Here is a 19,281-nt window from a genome sequence, read left to right on the forward strand (position 1 = left end):
ATGCAACATCAAGGCTTTCTAGATTTGTCTATCTTTACCAGCAGCTTTTAAGAACATTCCCTTAAAGCAATCTAGATAGTTGTCCTCATTGGAGAAAACATCAAAACCTCCACAAAGAGAAGAAAAAAATAGAAATGCCCTGGCACTTAATTAACACTTTGAAACAGAGATCCAGGATATTTTAGGTTAATTTCAGAGACCCTAGGAAAACACGTGTGCACACCTTCTTTATTTGAACCATCCATTCATTATTCTTTTTTGTGTGTAAACCTGGCATTAATTCAAGTGGAATGCTCAGATGATTTGCCGGTGGCATATTTAAATAAAACACATATTTTTTTGTAATGTAGGTAAGGAGACAAAATCAGTGAACAGCACTTTGTGGGTAATCTGTTGAGGGGAAAAGAATAAGAGAATAAAAGGTAATGATACTCTGTTCTCTTATTCTATTTAGTGTACAGTCATGGTACTCTCTGTTCTGCTTTCAATGTAAATTCCACCCCCTAAAAAGAAACAACAACAAAACACAAGTATGCAGTTACCTTGGATCTTAAATTAGACAATGCAGGTAGTGATTTATGGATAATGAGCTTCATCAACAAGATCCAGGCTGGTGAACTGTGTGGCAGGTTGAATCAAACAAAGCTAAGTTAAGTGTGATACTGAGTTCAGTAGATGCAGCAGGGGATTCAGAAAAGTCAGTCAAGGAGAGCTGCCACGAAAAGAGATATTCAGAGTTGTATATATATTTATTTATATTTCACATTTCAAGAACATCCTAATGTATGATAGTCAAGGTGTTACATTTTACCTGAAAAATGCATGTCATGAATATTAAATTGTGTTGAACAACTTGAAATTTAATGCAGGTCATCAATATGATTACAATTCTATGAAGTTCCATTCATTCACTCAGCCAATATTTACTGAGTATTTAACTAGATACATTCAGCAAACATTTTGTGGGCACCTTCCTTGTGATAGTCATATTTGGGGATATTGAGGACACAAAAGTGCTGGTTCCAGAAATATAAACATAAATGGCCTATTGTTTCGTCCTTTAAAGAGGTATTGAAAAACCAGAGAGATAAGCATACCTAATCTGATACCCTGTGAAAACAGATAAGATAGGAAGTAATTAAAAACTTATTAGTGTTAAGAGAAAAAATATCAATTAATTTTGAGTATATGACAAGGAGCAGGGGAAATTTTCCAGATTAGGTATTGATAATGGTCCATAAGAGGAGACATGCTATAAGTAGTAAAAAAAAGTACTCAGACCTGTGATAGGTAAGGAAGATTGGAGTCAGTTTCAATACATTGTTTTTATCTTCTTTTCATGTTGTTATTTCACATACAAATTTCTGTATAAGCTTATAGTCCAAAATCATACCATTTAATACCCTTATTGAATTTTAATGCATTGAAAAGTGTGGTTGAATAAGCCATGTGCTTGCTATTAGATACTTGGTTGCTTCTAATTGTTTATTAAATGATCATATACAATTTTGAAAAATTGAAATATGTTCATGGAATTGACCTTCAAGTTTACAGATGCCATTAAGTTTAAGGACTGATCTCCAAGGAAACTAAGACTGTTTTAAATGCCACCAGAGACATAAAAGTACTCTAGATTTCCAAGAGTTTATTCCATTTTTACTAGGGCAACCATTCAATTTCAGCTTCTGTAGGACAGAGACCATTTCATTGGCTAGTACAATATACACTGAGGATTTAGCATAATACCTCACATATAGTAAACAGTAATTAACTGTCAAATGAATGCATAAATGAACGAATGTTGATCACCATTTTAGTTTACCTTCATTTATTTAGTAAGTGCATTTTAGCATTATATAGTTTGTATCCACATTTTGATGTATTATTCTATCATCATATAATATCCCCTGTGTACTGCATTAATGTAATAGATTTCTGCCACACACATTTTAGTTCTTGACCAATGGCCATTCTACTCATTTTTTCCTGGCTAACACACGCTGATTGTGTTTAGAAGAATTATGTGCTCAACCCCAAGGATTAATAATGACTATCTAAGCGTATAGACCTCATCTTTCTTTGCCAGACTTTTGCAGCTAGCTGTGGCCATATCACTTATTTCTTGCCATTGAGCCTATGATAAAGTTTCCTAAAAAATATTCAGGGAATTATTTCTTTCATTTGCTGGAAAAAACAAAAAGGAAAAATAATAACTTGAGGAAAAACCCATTTTTATCATCTCCTGTGATTATTGGCTTTGAATGGAGTCATGATGTCTGGAGGTGTTGCAGCCATCTGGAAACCATATTTCAATATGCCTGTGATCAAAAAAGCAAGAAGTTGCAGACACTGGAGTAGAGGAATGCTCTTAGTAAAAATATTGAGCTGTACTAAACCTGTATTGCCAACCTCCAGGCTTCCTTTTATTTAAGGTAATTAACTGTTGTAATTGCTTAAGACATTCTAGGCAAGGTTTTCTATTACTTGCATCCAAAATTCTCCCTGGCACAATTTTACTGTGAAACTTTATGAATGACATACTATACACCCATACATTATACTTTTAGTGTTATCATGACAGTCATTATTGATTAATCTTCTTAAGATGTGAAAAGAACATTACATTCTGTTGTCATCCTTAGTTTTACAAATTGATTCCATTTAGGTGTATTCCTTGCAGCTTATTTCAACATATGGAATGAAGAACAGGATAAATTAATTAATCTTTAAACTCAGAATTAAAGCCCATAAGAAAATGTTTCACTATTTTCTGTATTCCTTTTTGATCATAGTTAGGATTCATGTTGTCAATTATTTTAATTTTCTTTCCACTGGTCACTTTGTACTGCTTTTACTATTACGCCAAAAGATTTTGATCATTAAAAATGTTAACAGATTTGAAAAGCTTGCATGGTAAGTTTATCATCATTAATTTTAAAATATGTTCATTACAGATTAAATTAATATGTTTCTAATTTAATTTTTCTAACAATTTGTCAAGTTCTATAAAATATTCCATGAAGACATTAATTATCAGTCACTTACTCAAAAAATAAACCAGAATAGATCTATTAATTATTTATTCTTTCTCTATTTTTCTAACTGCCAACCAAGGAATTTCACAAATGAATTATGCATTTCTAATTGAATTAATACTTAAGCTTGGCAATTCTGCTCTTTTGGTAGATGAATATTTTGGTAGGCTGATTAATAGCCCCTGAAAACTCTTCACATTGTAATCCCTGGAGTCACTGAATGTTACCTTTAGTAAGAACAAAAACAACAAAAAGGACATTACAGGTATGATTAAATTTATAATTTTGGAGGTCTGTTCCAAGATGGCTGAAAAGAAATATCTCCGGTCTGCAGCTCTCAGTGTGATCAACGCAGAAGATGGGTGATTTCTGCATTTCCAACTGAGGTACCTGGTTCATCTCATTGGGACTAGTTGGACAGTGGATGCAGCCCACAGAGGGCAAGCCAAAGTAGGGCATGATATTGCCTCACCCGGGAAGCAAAAGGGGTTGGGGATTTCCCTTTCCTAGCCAATGAAAGCCATGACAGACTGTACCGTGAAAATTGGGACACTGCCACCTAATTACTGCACTTTTCCAGTGGTCTTAGCAAAAGGCACATTAGGAGATTATATCCTGCACCTGGCTCAGCAGGTCCCACACCCATGGAGCCTTGCTCACTACTAGGGCAGCAGTCCGAGATTGAACTGCAAGGCTACAGCCTGGCTGGGGGAGGTGTGTCTGCCATTGCTGAGGTTTGAGTATGTAAATAAAGCAGCTGGGAAACTCGAACTGGGTGGAGTCCAGAGTCTACAGAGCCTGCCTGCCTCTGTAGACTCTACCCCTGGGGGCAGGGCATAGTTGAACAAAAGGCAGCAGAAACTTTGGCAGACTTAAACATGCCTGTCTGACAGCTCTGAAGAGAGCAGTGGTTCTCCCAGCATGGTGTTTGAGCACTGAGAACGGTCAGTGTCAAACTGACCTACAGAAGTGAGTCCCTGACCCCAGTGTGGCCTAACTGGGAGACACCTCCCAGTAGGGGCCAACTGACATATCATAAAGCCAAGTGCACCTCTGAGATGAAGCTTCAAGAGGAAGGATCAGGCAGCAATATTTGCTATTCTGCAATATTTGCTGTTCTGCAGCCTGCACTGGCAATACCCAGGTAAACAGGGTCTGGAGTGGACCTCCAGAAAACTCCAACACAGCTGCAGCTGAGAGACCTGACTGATAGAAGGAAAATTAACAAACAGAAAGGAATAGCATCAACATCAACAAAAAGGACATCCACACCAAAACCCCATCTGTAGGTCACCATCATCAAAGAACAAAGGTAGATAAAATCAAAAAGATGGGGAGAAACCAGAGCAGAAAAGCTGAAAATTCTAAAAACCAGAATGCCCCTTCTCTTCCAAAGGATTTCAGCTCCTCACCAGCAATGGAAAAAAGCTGGATGGAGAATGACTTTGATAAGTTGACAGAAGTAGGGTTCAGAAGGTTGGCAATAACAAACTTCTCCAAGCTAAAGAAGGATGTTCGAACCCATTGCAAAGAAGCTAAAAACCTTGAAATAAGATTAGAAAAATGCCTAACTAGAATAAACAGTGTAGAGAAGATGTTAAATGACCTGATGGAGCTGAAAACCATGGCACAAGAACTACATGGCACATGCACAATCTTCAGTAGCTGATTCAATCAAGTGGAAGAAAGGGTATCAGTCGTTGAACATCAAGTTAATGGAATGAAGTGAGAAGAGAACTTTAGAGAGAAAAGAGTTAAAAGACATGAACAAAGCCTACAAGAAATATGGGACTATGTGAAAAGACCAAATCTATGTTTGATTGGTGTACCTGAAAGTGACAGGCAGAATGGAACCAAGCTGGAAACCACTCTGCAGGATATTATCCAGGAGAACTTCTCTAAGCTAGCAAGGCAGTATTTCAAATTCAAGAAATACAGAGAATAGCACCAAGATACTCCTTGAGAAGAGCAACCCAAGTCACATAATAATCAGATTCATCAAGGTAGACATGAAGGAAAAAATGTTAAGGGCAGTCAGTGAGAAAGATCAGGTTACCCACAAAGGGAAGCATATCAGACTAACAGCGGATCTCTTGGCAGAAACTCTAGAAGCCAGAAGAGAGTGGAGACCAATATTCAACATTCTTAAAGGAAAGGATTTTCAACCGAGAATTTCATATCCAGGCACACTAAGCTTCATAAGTGAAGGTGAAATAAAATCTTTTACAGAGAAGCAAGTGCTGAGACATTTTGTCACCACCAGGCCTGTCTTACAAGAGCTCCTGAAGGAAGCACTAAAGATGGAAAGGAATAACCAGTAAGAGTCATTGCAAAAACATGCCAAATTGTAAAGACCATCAATGCTAGGAAGAAACTACATCAACTAATGGGCAAAATAGCCAGCTAACATCATAATGACAGGATCAAATTGGCACATAACAATATTAACCTTAAATGTAAATGGGCTAAATGCCCCGATTAAAAGACACAGATTGGAAAACTGGATAAAGACTCAAGATCCATCAGTGTTCTGTATTCAGGAGACCCATCTCATGTGCAGAGACACACATAGGCTCAAAATAAATGGATGGAAGAAGATCTACCAAGCAAATGGAAAGCAAAAAAAAAAAAAAAAAAAAAAAAAAAAAAAAAAAAAAAAAAAGTAGGGGTTGCAATCCTAGTATCTGATAAAACAGACTTTAAACCAACAAAGATCAAAAGAGACAAGGAAGGCCATTACATAATGGTAAAAGGATCAATTCAACAAGAGCTTACTATCCTAAATATATATGCACCCAATACAGGAGCACCTGTATTCATAAAGATTCATAAAGCAAGTCCTTAGAGACCTACAAAGAGACTTAGACTCCCACACAATAACAATGGGGGACTTTAACACCCTACTATCCTCATTAGACAGATCAATAAAACAGAAGATTAACAAGGATATTCAGGACATGAAATCACCTCTGCACCAAGCAGACCTAATAGATATCTACAGAACTCTCCACCCCAAATCAACAGAATATATATTCTTCTCAGCACCACATCACACTTATTCCAAAATTGATCACATAGTTGGAAGTAAAGCACTCCTCAACAAATGTAAAAGAACAGAAATCACAACAAACTGTCTCTCAGACCAGAGTGCAATCAAATTAGAACTCAGGATCAATAAACTCACTTAAAACCACACAACTACATGGAAACAGAACAACCTGCTCCTGAATGACTACTGGGTAAATAATGAAGTGAAGGCAGAAATAAAGATGTACTTTGAAACCAATGAGAACAAAGACACAACACAGCAGAATCTGTGGGACACATTTAAAGCAGTGTGTAGAGGGAAATTTATAGCACTGAATGCCCACAAGAGAAAGCAGAAAAGATCTAAAACTGACACCCTAACATCACAATTAAAAGAACTAGAGAAGCAAGAGTGAACAAATTCAAAATCTAGCAGAAGGCAAGAAATAACTAAGATCAGAGCAGAACTGAAGGAGATAGAGACAGAAAAAAACCCTTCAAAAAAAAATCAATGAATCCAGGAACTGGGTTTTTGAAAAGATCAACAAAATTGATGGACTGCTAGCAAGACTAATAAAGAAGAAAAGAGAGAAGACTCAAATAGACACAATAAAAAATGATAAAGGGGATATCACTACCGATCCCACAGAAATACAAACTACCATTAGAGAATAGTATAAACACCTCTACACAAATAAACTAGAAAATCTAGAAGACATGGATAAATTCCTGGACACATACACCCTTGCAAGACGAAACCAGGAAGAAGTTGAATCCCTGAATAGACCAATAACAGGCTCTGAAATTGAGGCCATAATTGATAGCCTATCAACCAAAAAAAATCCAGGCCAGTCAGATTCACAGCCAAATTCTACCAGAGGTACAAAGAGGTGCTGGTACCATTCCTTCTGAAACTATTCCAATCGATAGAAAAAGAGGGAATCCTCCCTAACTCGTTTTATGAGGCCAGCATCATCCTGATACCAAAGCCCGGCAGAGACACAACAAAAAAAGAGAATTTTAGACCAGTATCCCTGATGAACATTGATGTGAAAATCCTCAATAAAACACTGGCAAACCGAATCCAGCAGCACATCAAAAACGTTTATCTACCAAGATCAAGTTGACTTCATCCCTGGGATGCTAGGATGGTTCAATATAAGCAAATTAATAAATGTAATCCATCACATAAAGAGAACCAAAGACAAAAACCACATGATTATCTTAATAGATGCAGAAAAGGCCTTCAACAAAATTCAACAGCCCTTCATGCTAAAACCTCTCAATAAACTAGGTATTGATGGAACGTATCTCAGAATAATAAGAGCTATGATGACACACCCACAGCCAATATCATACTGAATGAGCAAAAGCTGGAAGCATTCCCTTTGAAAACTGACACAAAACAAGGATGCCGTCTCTCACCACTCCTATTCAACATAGCATTGGAAGTTCTGTCCAGGGCAATCAGGCAGGAGAAAGAAATAAAGGGTATTCAATTAGGAAAAGAGGAAGGCAAATTGTCCCTGTTTGCAGGTGACATGATTTTACATTTAGAAAACCCCGTCATCTCAGCCCAAAATCTCCTTAAGCTGATAAACAACTTCAGCAAAGTCTCAGGATACAAAATCAATGTGCAAAAAATCACAAGCATTCCTATACACCAATAACAGACAAACAGAAAGCCAAATCATGAGTGAACTCCCATTCACAATTGCTACAAAGAGAACGAAATACCTAAGAATCCAATTTACAAGGGATGAAGGACCTCTTCAAGGAGAACTACAAACCACTGCTCAACGAAATAAAAGAGAACAGAAACGAATGGAAGAACATTCCATGCTCATGGATAGGAAGAATCAATATTGTGAAATGTCCATACTGCCCAAGGTAATTTACAGATTCAATCCCAACCGCATCAAGCTACCAATGACTTTCTTCACAGAATTGGAAAAAAACTACTTTAAAGTTCATGTGGAACCAAAAAAGAACCTTCATTGCCAAGACAATCCTAAGCAAAAAGAACAAAGCTGCAGGCATCATGCTATCTGACTTTAAACTATACTACAAGGCTACAGTAACCAAAACAGCATGGTACTGGTACCAAAACAGATATATAGACCAATGGAACAGAACAAAGGGCTCAGAAATAATGCCACACATCTACAACCATCTGATTTTTGGCAAAACTGACAAAAACAAGAAATGGGGAAAGGATTCCCTATTTAATAAACGGTGCTGGGAAAACTGGCTAGCCATATGCAGAAAGCTGAAACTGGATCCCTTCCTTAAGCCTTATACAAAAATTAATTCAAGATGGATTAAAGACTTAAATGTTAGATCTAAAATCATAAAAACCCTAGAAGAAAACCTAGGCAATACCATTCAGGACATAGGCACTGGCAAGGGCGTCAAGACTGAAACACCAAAAGCAATGGCAACAAAAGCCAAAATTGACAAATGGGATCTAATTAAACTAAAGAGCTTCTGCATAGCAAAAGAAGCTACCATCAGAGTGAACAGGCAACCTACACAATGGCAGAAAATTTTTGCAATCTACCCATCTGACAAAAGGCTTATGTCCAGAATCTAAAAATAACTCAAACAAATTTACAAGAAAAAAATCAAACAGCCCCATCAAACAGTGGGCAAAGGATATGAACAGACACTTCTCAAAAGAACACATCTATGCAGTCAACGGACACACAAAAAAATGCTCATCATCACTGGTCATCACAGAAATGCAAATCAAAACCACGATGAGATACCATCTCACACCAGTTAGAATGTCAATCATTAAAGAGTCAGGAAACAGCAGATGCTGGAGAGGATGTGGAGAAATAGGAATGCTTTTACACTGTAGGTGAGAGTGTAAATTGGTTCAACCAATGTGGAAGATAGTGTGGTGATTCCTCAAGGCTCTAGAACTAGAATTACCATTTGATTCAGCAATCCCATTCCCGGGTATATACCCAAAGGATTATAAATCAGGCTACTATAAAGTCACATGCACATGTATGTTTATTGCAGCACTATTCACAATAGCAAAGACTTGGATCCAACCCAAATGTCCATTAATGATTGACTGGATAAAGAAAATGTGGCACATATACACCATGGAATACTATGCAGCCATAAAAAAGGATGAGTTAATGTTCTTTGCAGGGACATAGATGATTCTGGAAACCATCATTCTCAGCAAACTATTACAAGGACAGAAAACCAAACACCACATGTTCTAACTCATAGGTGGGAACTGAACAATGAGATCACCTGGACATAGGGCAGGGAACATCACACACTGGGGCCTTTTTGCAGGGTTGGGGCCTGTGGGAGGAATAGCATTAGGAGAAATACCTAATGTAAATGATGAGTTGATGGGTGCAGCAAACCAACATGGTACATGTATACCTATGTATCAAACCTGCACATTGTGCACATGTACCCTAGAACGTAAATATAATAAAAAATAAAAATTAAAAGAAAAAATTTAGAATTTTGAGATGAGATTACCCTGGATTCTCAGGTGGGCAATCCATGCAATCACATTTGTCCTTATAAGAGGGCTGCAAAGGGAGATTTTACTACCAAGTTAGAAGGAGAAAAGGCAGTGTGACCACAAAGACAGACTATTGGAGTGATTCAGCCACAAGCCAAGGAATGCCATTTAGCTAATTGTATATTTTTTCTCTATTAATGTTTTCTAAATTTTCCTAATATTCCTCTGTAGAGTCCTCATCTGTAAGATGTACTATTTTCATTCCTTTGTTTCCTATTGCCGCATTTCTTATACTTTTTTCCACTGGAGATATTGCTTGAATTTCCATTGCAACATTAAATAAAAAGAATGGCAGTCTGTATGCTAATCAATATCTTGTTTTGAGGAAGGACAGGTTCTTGTGTATTATCTAGAATGATGGATAGTGACTTATTATATTAATGTATATTTTTGTTTTATACATCTTTAGAAATAGCATGGGTTCTTATAATATTTTACCATATAATGGCGTAAAATATTACTAAATGATAGTCAAATGGATAGCATAATGTCTATGAAATGTGTACCTCTTGTATGGCACATTAGGTTAATAATTTCTTGAAGGTTATCATCACATGTCTACATTGTATATTAAGCCCTTATTGTTTTATTAAAGACCACTTTGATATTGATAGTTTATTCACTACTAGTCTAAGAAGGCTACCAAGTCAAGTCTTTGAGTATCTTCTCTAAAAACTTGGAGATAGGGGTGGCTACTGATAAAAGCTGAAGAGTGACAGATCCAGAAGGAAAAACTTCCAAGCACCAGGAAGTAAAATGCCACATGATACTTTTCTCTTTTTGAAATACAGGCTTATAGAAACGATGGTGCCAAATTGTCCAAGAATAGAGGACTTTAAGGGTAGAAAGTGGTAGATTTAGGGACAGAGGTCTTGTCTAAATTTTCTCAAGGTAAGTAAAAGAAATAAATTCAGAGGAAGTTTATTAAATGGTGGAGACTCATTCCCTGCTCCAATACATAGTGTTTAAGAGTGACAGGCAATTTGATAGGGAAGAAAGTAGTGGCCAGATCATTAAAATTGAGACTTGGAAACCATTGCAAAATCCTCACACAAACTTGGCAAGGAAGCAATGAAACCACAGACCTTAAAGGAAATATGAATGTTTAGGCAGTGAGCCTATGAGACATAATGAGGAATGACTGCAACCCAGAAAACACTTCTCTAAATGTTTTTTAAACAACTTACACCCCTTTCCTCCTTCACCAACTCTACAGGGGAGATTCACCCACAATGTGACTGAATTTCTTACAGCCAGGTTGATAGAGTTCAACCTATAAATTTATAGACTTACATAATAGTAATATTAGTAATGTCATATTAAAACATTTACTTTACTTGATTGTAAAGCAAGAAATGTGTATGAATTAAATATGTCTTGCCTTTCTTCATTAAAACTACTTTATCACTCAGAGTAATAATGTATTGAATTCTGTTTAAACTTCATCAAAATTCATAAATGACATTTCAATCTCCTTTTTCAGGGCATTTTGGTGGTTTTTCTAACAATTTATATATACATGTATACACACACATGTATTTGAAACTGCTTATAGAATCCAAAAACTATACTTTAAGTATCTGTAGCCATTACAGGGGATCCATTGAAATCTGTTTCTTAAAAATTATTTTAGCAAATTTTTACAGCATTTCACTATGTTTCTTGATTATTCTTAGACTTCATTTGCCCAGAAAATGAGTTTTTCCTCATCGTGATCTGTGCAACGTATGCTCACATTAGGTTTCTTGATATATATAGACACAGTTGGTTGACATTGAGTTTATTGCCACTTACAACATTTAACATTTCTTTCAGATAGGATTCCAAGTCATTTTCACAAGTTCTATAGTTATATATTTGAACTTATGTTCTTAAGTGAAATAGCATATTGAGAATTTTACTAAACTTCATCTTGATAGGTTTACACTCATCTACTTTAGTGATTCCATCAAATAGTAATCATTAAACAATGTTGAATAGATAAATAAATATATGTTCAAATAATGGCTTTGGGAGTCTGATTCTATCATTTTCAAATTTCATAAGCATGCAATCTTCCACATTATTATTTGAAATGTTGCATAGAGGAAGGCAGGAAAAAAGTGTTTGGGAATGTCTCTTGAAACTTCCCTTAATTTGCATATCAATTCCTTAATCAAAGACCCTTGGTTTCAGTTGTTCAATCACTTACAAACCCAATTTATTTTATTATATCCAGCCACATCTCTCCTTCCTTAACATAATGTTATTATGAGTTAACTGGTCAATACATTGTTGGAGTCCAGACTCACTTTCTCTATTACATTTTTCTTGATATATTGTTGTAACAATCTAGGTAAATAAATTAATTAGAAATTAGAATTTGGAATTGCAATTGTATCTAGAAGTAATTCTACTTGCTTTACTAACAATTTCCTCAAGTTATTTCAATGTTATATTGCTTGAGATATATACATTTCTTGTTAGTGTTTTTGTTAGTTCTTACCATATATTATATATTCTTTAGAACAATTTTACATTCTTTAAATTAATTTTTTGATTATATATGTATTATCTGATTCCACAGTTAGGAATGCATGCATTTCTGTTATCCATACAAACCTTGTAAATCTTGTATTATTTTGTTTCTAGTATATTTGTGTCTTCCTCTTATAAACAAAGTTATCTGAATTTTGTTTACAAAATCTAGTCTGTCACCACTTACGTTTCTATAAGGTACATTTACCCTTATATATGCATACTTACATTTAACCTTACATATTCATACATACACACATATATGCATATATATGTATCCGTATATAAGTGCATACATGCCTATCCATATATACACACATACACACATACAGACATGTGTATGTGTAAAGGTAAATTTCCAAAACTGTTGAGGATTATACACACACACTTGCACATATATAAAAATGTATGCATGCATATCCATATATACACACACATACACACATACAGTGTGTATATATGGATATGCATGTATACACTTATATATATATGTGCATATGTGTGTGTGTGTATAATCCTCAACAGTTTTGGAAATTTAACTTTTACTATTCTTATTTTTTTATAAATGTATTTGGTATTTAATGAGATCAGATTATTTATTTCTTTCCAATTGGAATAATTACATAAGTTCAGAAGCTGATGGAACATACATATACACAGAAATTGTTACATAAATTTGCAGTAATTTTTTTAATTTCTCAAATTTTTTTGCTTTACAGTTCTTAAAATATACTATAAAGCATCCTCATGTTCTCAAGTATTTTAGCAAATACTTTTTAAGTAACTTTTGATAATTCGTTTCGTTTTATTTCTTCAATTACTTTTTTCTGAGTAAATCTTTTAATTTTGCTGAAGAAAATTTGGGAACTAGCTTAATACTGCTTCATAATCCTTATATAAATTTTGCTATTTTATCTTGGTTACAAATGACTTGAAAAAATATTTTACATGTCATGCTATATTGCCTTATTTTTATTACTGTATTTTGCTTAACAAATCTAAACCTATGTTAACATTTAACCCAACTATATTCCCTAAACTTATATTGCTCTTTAAGTTCTAAATCTTTTGCTTTAAACTTTGCAATAGAGATTACCAATTGACAAATTATTTTGGTCTCTAAATTTCAAATTCATTCACTTTCTGCCTTTAAAGTAAAAATCATTTTGACCAAGTTATATTGACATAAATTCAATTATCTTTATTCAACTTCTCCCGCATTCTTCTTTCAACAGGGGCTTGGTATTGAAATTCAAAATTATTTATCTTCACAATTCATCACTTCTTGCTTTCTGGCAGCTTATAAGATAATATCTTTGTTTTCAAAGTTTCAAAACTTTTTGTTGATGTCTAGATATTATCCCTTGCTGACTGTGCCTGTCAACACTGCTGAATTGCTGGCTGCTTTTTAGATTTAATATAAAAAATACATCTCTAATATTATCCTGAATATAAATACTGTTTATCTCTTTCTAAGCTCTCACTCCTTGAAATAAGAAATTATGCTTTATTTGTAAGTTTATTTACTGCAACAAATATAGTACCTGCGTATATCTTTATCTGCATGAATATATACATTTAATCTTTCATTAAGCTATATCTAATCTATCAATCAATCGTCCAATTAGGCCAATAAACAAGATTTTGTAAAATGGCAACAGACTCCCATAAACTTAACGAAGTAGTAATTCTAATTGCAGTCACTTGCAGTCACGATCTTGGATGTTGTCATAAAGGAGATAAAATACTTGATACCTGTATTCATACTTGCAAAAAGACTTTTTTTCTATCTCATTTCAATAAAGAGAAAACATGACAAGCGGGCTTTTGTGTTCTTTAATTTTCATGTCCTGTAAGACAGATATTGTCTGCTGTGTCTCTGAGATCAATTTTCCCAATTTGTACCATGCTGAGCCACAGAGATCTTGATCATCACAGTAAATATCATCGTGTCATGCTGGTCTAACACAATGATGACCTCATGCCTACAGAATGTGTAGACGAAAAAGAAGTAAGCACCATAGATGCTTTTGTAAGACACTTGCATTATTGATAATTGGAGATAAATTCCATGCAGCCAAGAGTACTACTCGATACAGCTAGTTATTTATTTTTATTTTTACTTTTTTTAGACGTAGCTGGCTAGCTAGATTGATAGATTAGATATAGTTTAATTAAATGCCAGATAATAGGGAACTCTAATCAGAACAATGGCAGGACATCATTTTCAAATCCTGGAGAGCCTGGATTTTGAGTACATTGGACATTACATTGGACATTAGGTTTTCTACCCTGCAGATGAAATTACTGTTTCCTACACGTGGACAGAAAAGTAAAGTGGTTTTGGAGGAAGCCTACGTAAGAAATTGGCAAAATGTTCACAAAACCTGATTTTTCTCCTTTGCATAAAGCTAAAATACATTTCCCAACCCCTTGAACTTTGGTGGGGCATGATCTTGGCATCTACAATGAAATGTGAGTGGATGTAGTATCTTTTTCTGGTCCAGTTTAGTTTAAAGCATGTGTGAATGCTCTCATTATATTTGCTGATTTTTGACTATTCATAGATGGCCAGGAAAAGCAGAGAAGTAACATATTGAAGAGATAGCCTCTTTCAGCTACTGCCTATGAATGTGATTGTCTGGGAGAAGCTAGATTCCTATCCCACCACCAATACCACTCACAACACTTGAAAACATTTGTGAACCAGAAACAATTTTTTGTTATGTGAAGCTACACAGATGTTAGCATTAATTTTTACAGAATTTAGCATACTACAACTAATACAAACATGTTCAAACAAGGAAGAAGTAGCTTTATCAAATACTTCAGACTTGGAGAATGAGGCACTGAGGATTTGGCACTCTTCAAAACTTCCTAGCACTTTACTATACTCAGATATGCTCCAATTTTCAAAAATATTCGATCAAACCTGAACAAATGAAACCCTCATTCATTTCCTGGTTTCCATCCTTCATTCCATTCATTCTTTCACTCATTATCTATTACATTATGACTTGGGCTGGACTCTGGGCTGAGCACCGGGAGAGAAAAATGAAGATGACAAAATCTTTCTCTCCAACAACTTCCATTCTAGGAAGATGGCTTCGTAATCTAGTATTTGCATCACAGCACGTCTGCAATGGCAAACATGCATATGTGCTGATAGGCCGAGAGGTGGGCTCTTAAGGGTGAGGTACTCTTCCCAAAGAAGAGAATCTTAATTGTAAATGTAAAGGATGCATAAGAAGTATGAAAGTGAAAAGCCCTTGGTCCATTTAGTCATTTTCCTCAAAAAGCTCCATATGGTTGTTTATCATACTGACTCATTCATTTATTCATTTACCTAACACATCTAAACCTTCCTTCAATTATAGAGACGCTTCTGCGTGCTAGTCACCACGTTAGGCCCTGTATTAGTTTTCAGTTTTTGCTGTAACAAATTGCCATAAACTCAATGCCTTAAAACAACACAGCTTTATTATTTTATGGTTTTGTAGGTTAAAAGCATGACATGGCTTCACTGGACTAAAATTAAGATGTCAGCTGTGCTGTATTCCTTTTTGTAGGTTACAGGGGAGATCTATGTCCTTGCATTTTCAAGTTTCTAGAGGCCACTGACATTCCTTAGCTCAAGGTCTCCTTTTTCTGTCTATAATCAAGCTAGCCAGGGCAGACTGATTTCTTTTCATTTTGCATCACTCTGATTTCTTCTGGCTCCCTCTTCCACTTTTAAGGACCCAAATGATGACATTGAGCTTACTTGGATAATCCAAGATAATCTCCCCATCTCAGAACCCTGATGCGATTACCTCAACAAAAACAAAAGTAAGGTAGCATATTGACAGATTCTGGGGATTAGGAATTGGACATTTGCAGTGGGGTCATTACTCTACAAACAACTATACTGTCCACTTTTATTCTTGAGATCAACAATTGTACCCAACTGTGACTGTCTCCCCAAATTCCAATTAGCTGTTTCAGCATCAAGACAGCAAATAATCTAAATATTGCACTGTGTTTCATCTACTCTCTGAGCAAGAAGCTAGTTTGAGAAGTTAATCTCTTTTTTTAACTCTCATTTTAGATGAGTCAGATGATATTCCGGAAGTTTAATTAACATGCCCAAGGTCACAGGTGATAGGAGCAGAATATTGTTAAAATTCAAAGCTTATGACTACAAGTCCATTCATTTCCCAGAGAAAGACAGTCGATCTCACATACTGTATAAATTGAGTTCATTTTAAGTTTAAAAACCAACAAAAAAATGCCTGTTATTTAAAATCAGACTAATTTAAGGAAACACATATAAATCCTAATCACTTTTTTTCTTCCTTCACTAATAGAGCACCTTCAGACATTCAGTGCAAAGACATTGAACAAGAAACCCCGAGATGCAACTCCATGACAGCCAACTCACTTTCTAATGACTGATACTTGGTGATACATCTGTTCACTTGCACCCCGGGGAACCTCTCCCGTGCATATCTCCATTCTAAATAAATTGCCTTAAGGTGGATTTATTGTAATTTTGCTACATTTCTTCAGCAGCCTTCAAGTGGAAGGAGTTATTTTTGCCACTGTTCAAGTTTTGTTTTACCCCACTATTAATAATTTGTATATTTCTAGACCATCTATACAGAACTCAATTTCTTTAAAAATATTACTTATGGTAACAACCAACCAAATAAGAGTGATCTCTTGAGTCTAATTCCAGGGTGACAATGCTTACAGAGCGCCTTCCAAATAGAACACAATCCATATGAGCCCATCTAGATTTACAGATAATGTCCCTAAGGAGATGGCACGGTGTGATTCAATGAACAAGCAGACAGATTCGGTCACACAGCTAATTCGTAGCAGAGCCCAGAATTCAACCAAAACTCATGTTCTTTCAATTGTACCGTGCTTCCTGCTAACACATCACAAACTTTGTCAAATACTAGGAATAAAACTTTCTGATGTTTTAAGCCACCTCAAAATAGATCTAAACCCTACTGGTTCTATTTTACAGTGAAAAAAAACATGAAAAAAAAAAATAGTTCAGCCCACTATCACAAAGTTAATGTTGTGATCTACGGGGTAAATATTTCTTAAAGATTCAGACACTTTCATCTCCATTAGAGAAACGCTGAAAAAGACATATGCTGAGAGTCTCCTGGTCATAAGTGCTTAATGCTAAAGGCAGTCAAGCAATACAGAAGCAAGACGCCTTAAAAGCTTTTGGAGTCTAAGGTTGTAACCTTTGGGTAAAATGGCGAGGCTGTCAGTCCACTGAAACCTAGCACTTCCCCTCAAGTATCTGTCTTGCCCTTCCTTCCACACTAAGTGCCTACTCGGAGCTCCTGTGGCCATTATATAAAGCTTTTCAGGAAACATCACTCCAGACAGATGTTTAACCCCAGGCTCTAGAGGGACTATGCTGCCAGTTGCTGGGTCTCTTGATTAATTTTACATGTACGCGCATGCTAATGTAGCCTGACATTGAGGCCCTCACAGCCAGCCAGCCAGCCATGTTAAGTAAATAAAGTACTACAGGCAAATCTGCACTGAAAGTTGTCTGCACACAGATGCATTTCACCCCAAATCTCAAAGGAGAGCTGGTTCTTCTTTTTCTTTGCAGCCAGCATCACAGGCAATCTGGTCAATATTATCCCAAATTGTCCTTGATTCACTTGTATGTAATATACTGCCCCATTTTTTAAATCGGCTTGTGTGAAATATGAGATATTTAAATGCAAATGTGAATTGAAGTTCAATGATAGTAAGACAATAGAGGGGCTTCAAACACACTGATTACAATGAGTAAGCATCATTACTTAGAAATTCAGCTGCATAATGTGTGGTCTCAGAGCATGTTTTGTGAAATTTACCAAATTACAAACATTAAAGGTGATATGGAATTATTGCTTCAAAATAGTGATGATTTTGAGGAAAACACTTGTGAATAATAATAATATATCATTTCTAAATATTAATATTACAGATTTTTCTTATGATATTGGCAGATAAACTATTACAGACTAACTCCCACAATGAGACAAACAAGAAGAGTAAGGGAAAATATTTTTTACAAAATTTGACCGAAGGCATTGCAGAAAAATCAAGTCAGCCTGAACTTAAGAGATACAAGTTTTGAAGAAAAGCAAAGCTCAGGTGTTTCCTCAACAACCAGTGTAGCTTTTCTCTTTGGGGCATTTGCTAACCCATGAGTGTGGGATCTCGATACTGAGAAGCTAAGGAAGCAGTTCCCAAAATTGTTAAGGGTTCAAGGAGACAAAACCTGGAAATCAGGACTCAACATGGAGGAGGAATCCTAGTAAACACTACCAGTTTCCGTGGAGACCCTGAAGTGTTATATCCAAAGAGGGGAGGGAAACCAGCGCCCCCACAAATCAAACTGGATTACGATGATTTGCCTCTACCCTAGTTTCTTTCAAGAGAAAAAAGTAAACATCACTATGACAGAGCCTAACAAAAAACACCTTCAAATAAGTAGGTAATTAATAAAAATCAGTTAAATCTTGTTCTTATTAAGAACATTAAAATACTTTCCAGTAATAATAAAAGGAATAGCAATAACTACCTTTTCCTTTTGAGCCTCTCACAGATGCAATCTTGGCTATCTCTAAATCTTATACCATATCTGCGAGTCAATAATATTTATGACTGATTACAAAACTGAGGTTCAGGTTCATAGATGTTATGTGACTTACGAATCCACGTAGCTAAGTAGACAACTGAGTTAAGATTTAAACCCTGGACTGTTTGACTTCCACAGACACTTTCTGTGGGTGAGGTGGGTGTACATTTTCATGAAATATGTGAAGAGGGGCTTACTTTAGAACAGAAAAGAGAGGAATCTGTAAGGAACTGTGAGATGATTTTTGATGAAAATGATCTTTTGGTGAAAGGTAGTCCTCTTAGATGTTTCTCCTTGTCTTTTCAATTCACATACTATTTACTGAGTGCTTACTATTTGCCAGGCACTATTCTATATTTGATAACTATAGCAAAAAGCAAAATAGACAAAAATCCCTGGCCTGATGCAGATGAGATCCTATTGAAGTGGACAGTTAGCAAGTAAATAAAGATCAAATTTAGGGAGTCATCCATGCTGAACTGGTGTTTATAACCAAGCTG

General features: G+C 35.6%; 1 long non-coding RNA gene across 1 annotated transcript in view; it reads right to left on the minus strand.

The window, feature by feature from the left end:
• Positions 1-524: 524 nt before the first annotated feature.
• Positions 525-19,281, minus strand: part of LOC139364086 (uncharacterized) — a 29,282-nt gene continuing 10,525 nt past the window's right edge. Inside the window, exon 3 of the long non-coding RNA XR_011625341.1 lies at positions 525-712. This is a non-coding gene — a long non-coding RNA (uncharacterized lncRNA). The remainder of the gene's footprint in view (positions 713-19,281) is intronic.

This window comes from Macaca nemestrina, chromosome 7 (genome assembly GCF_043159975.1).
Source record: "Macaca nemestrina isolate mMacNem1 chromosome 7, mMacNem.hap1, whole genome shotgun sequence".
NCBI classification, from domain to species: Eukaryota; Metazoa; Chordata; class Mammalia; order Primates; family Cercopithecidae; genus Macaca; species Macaca nemestrina.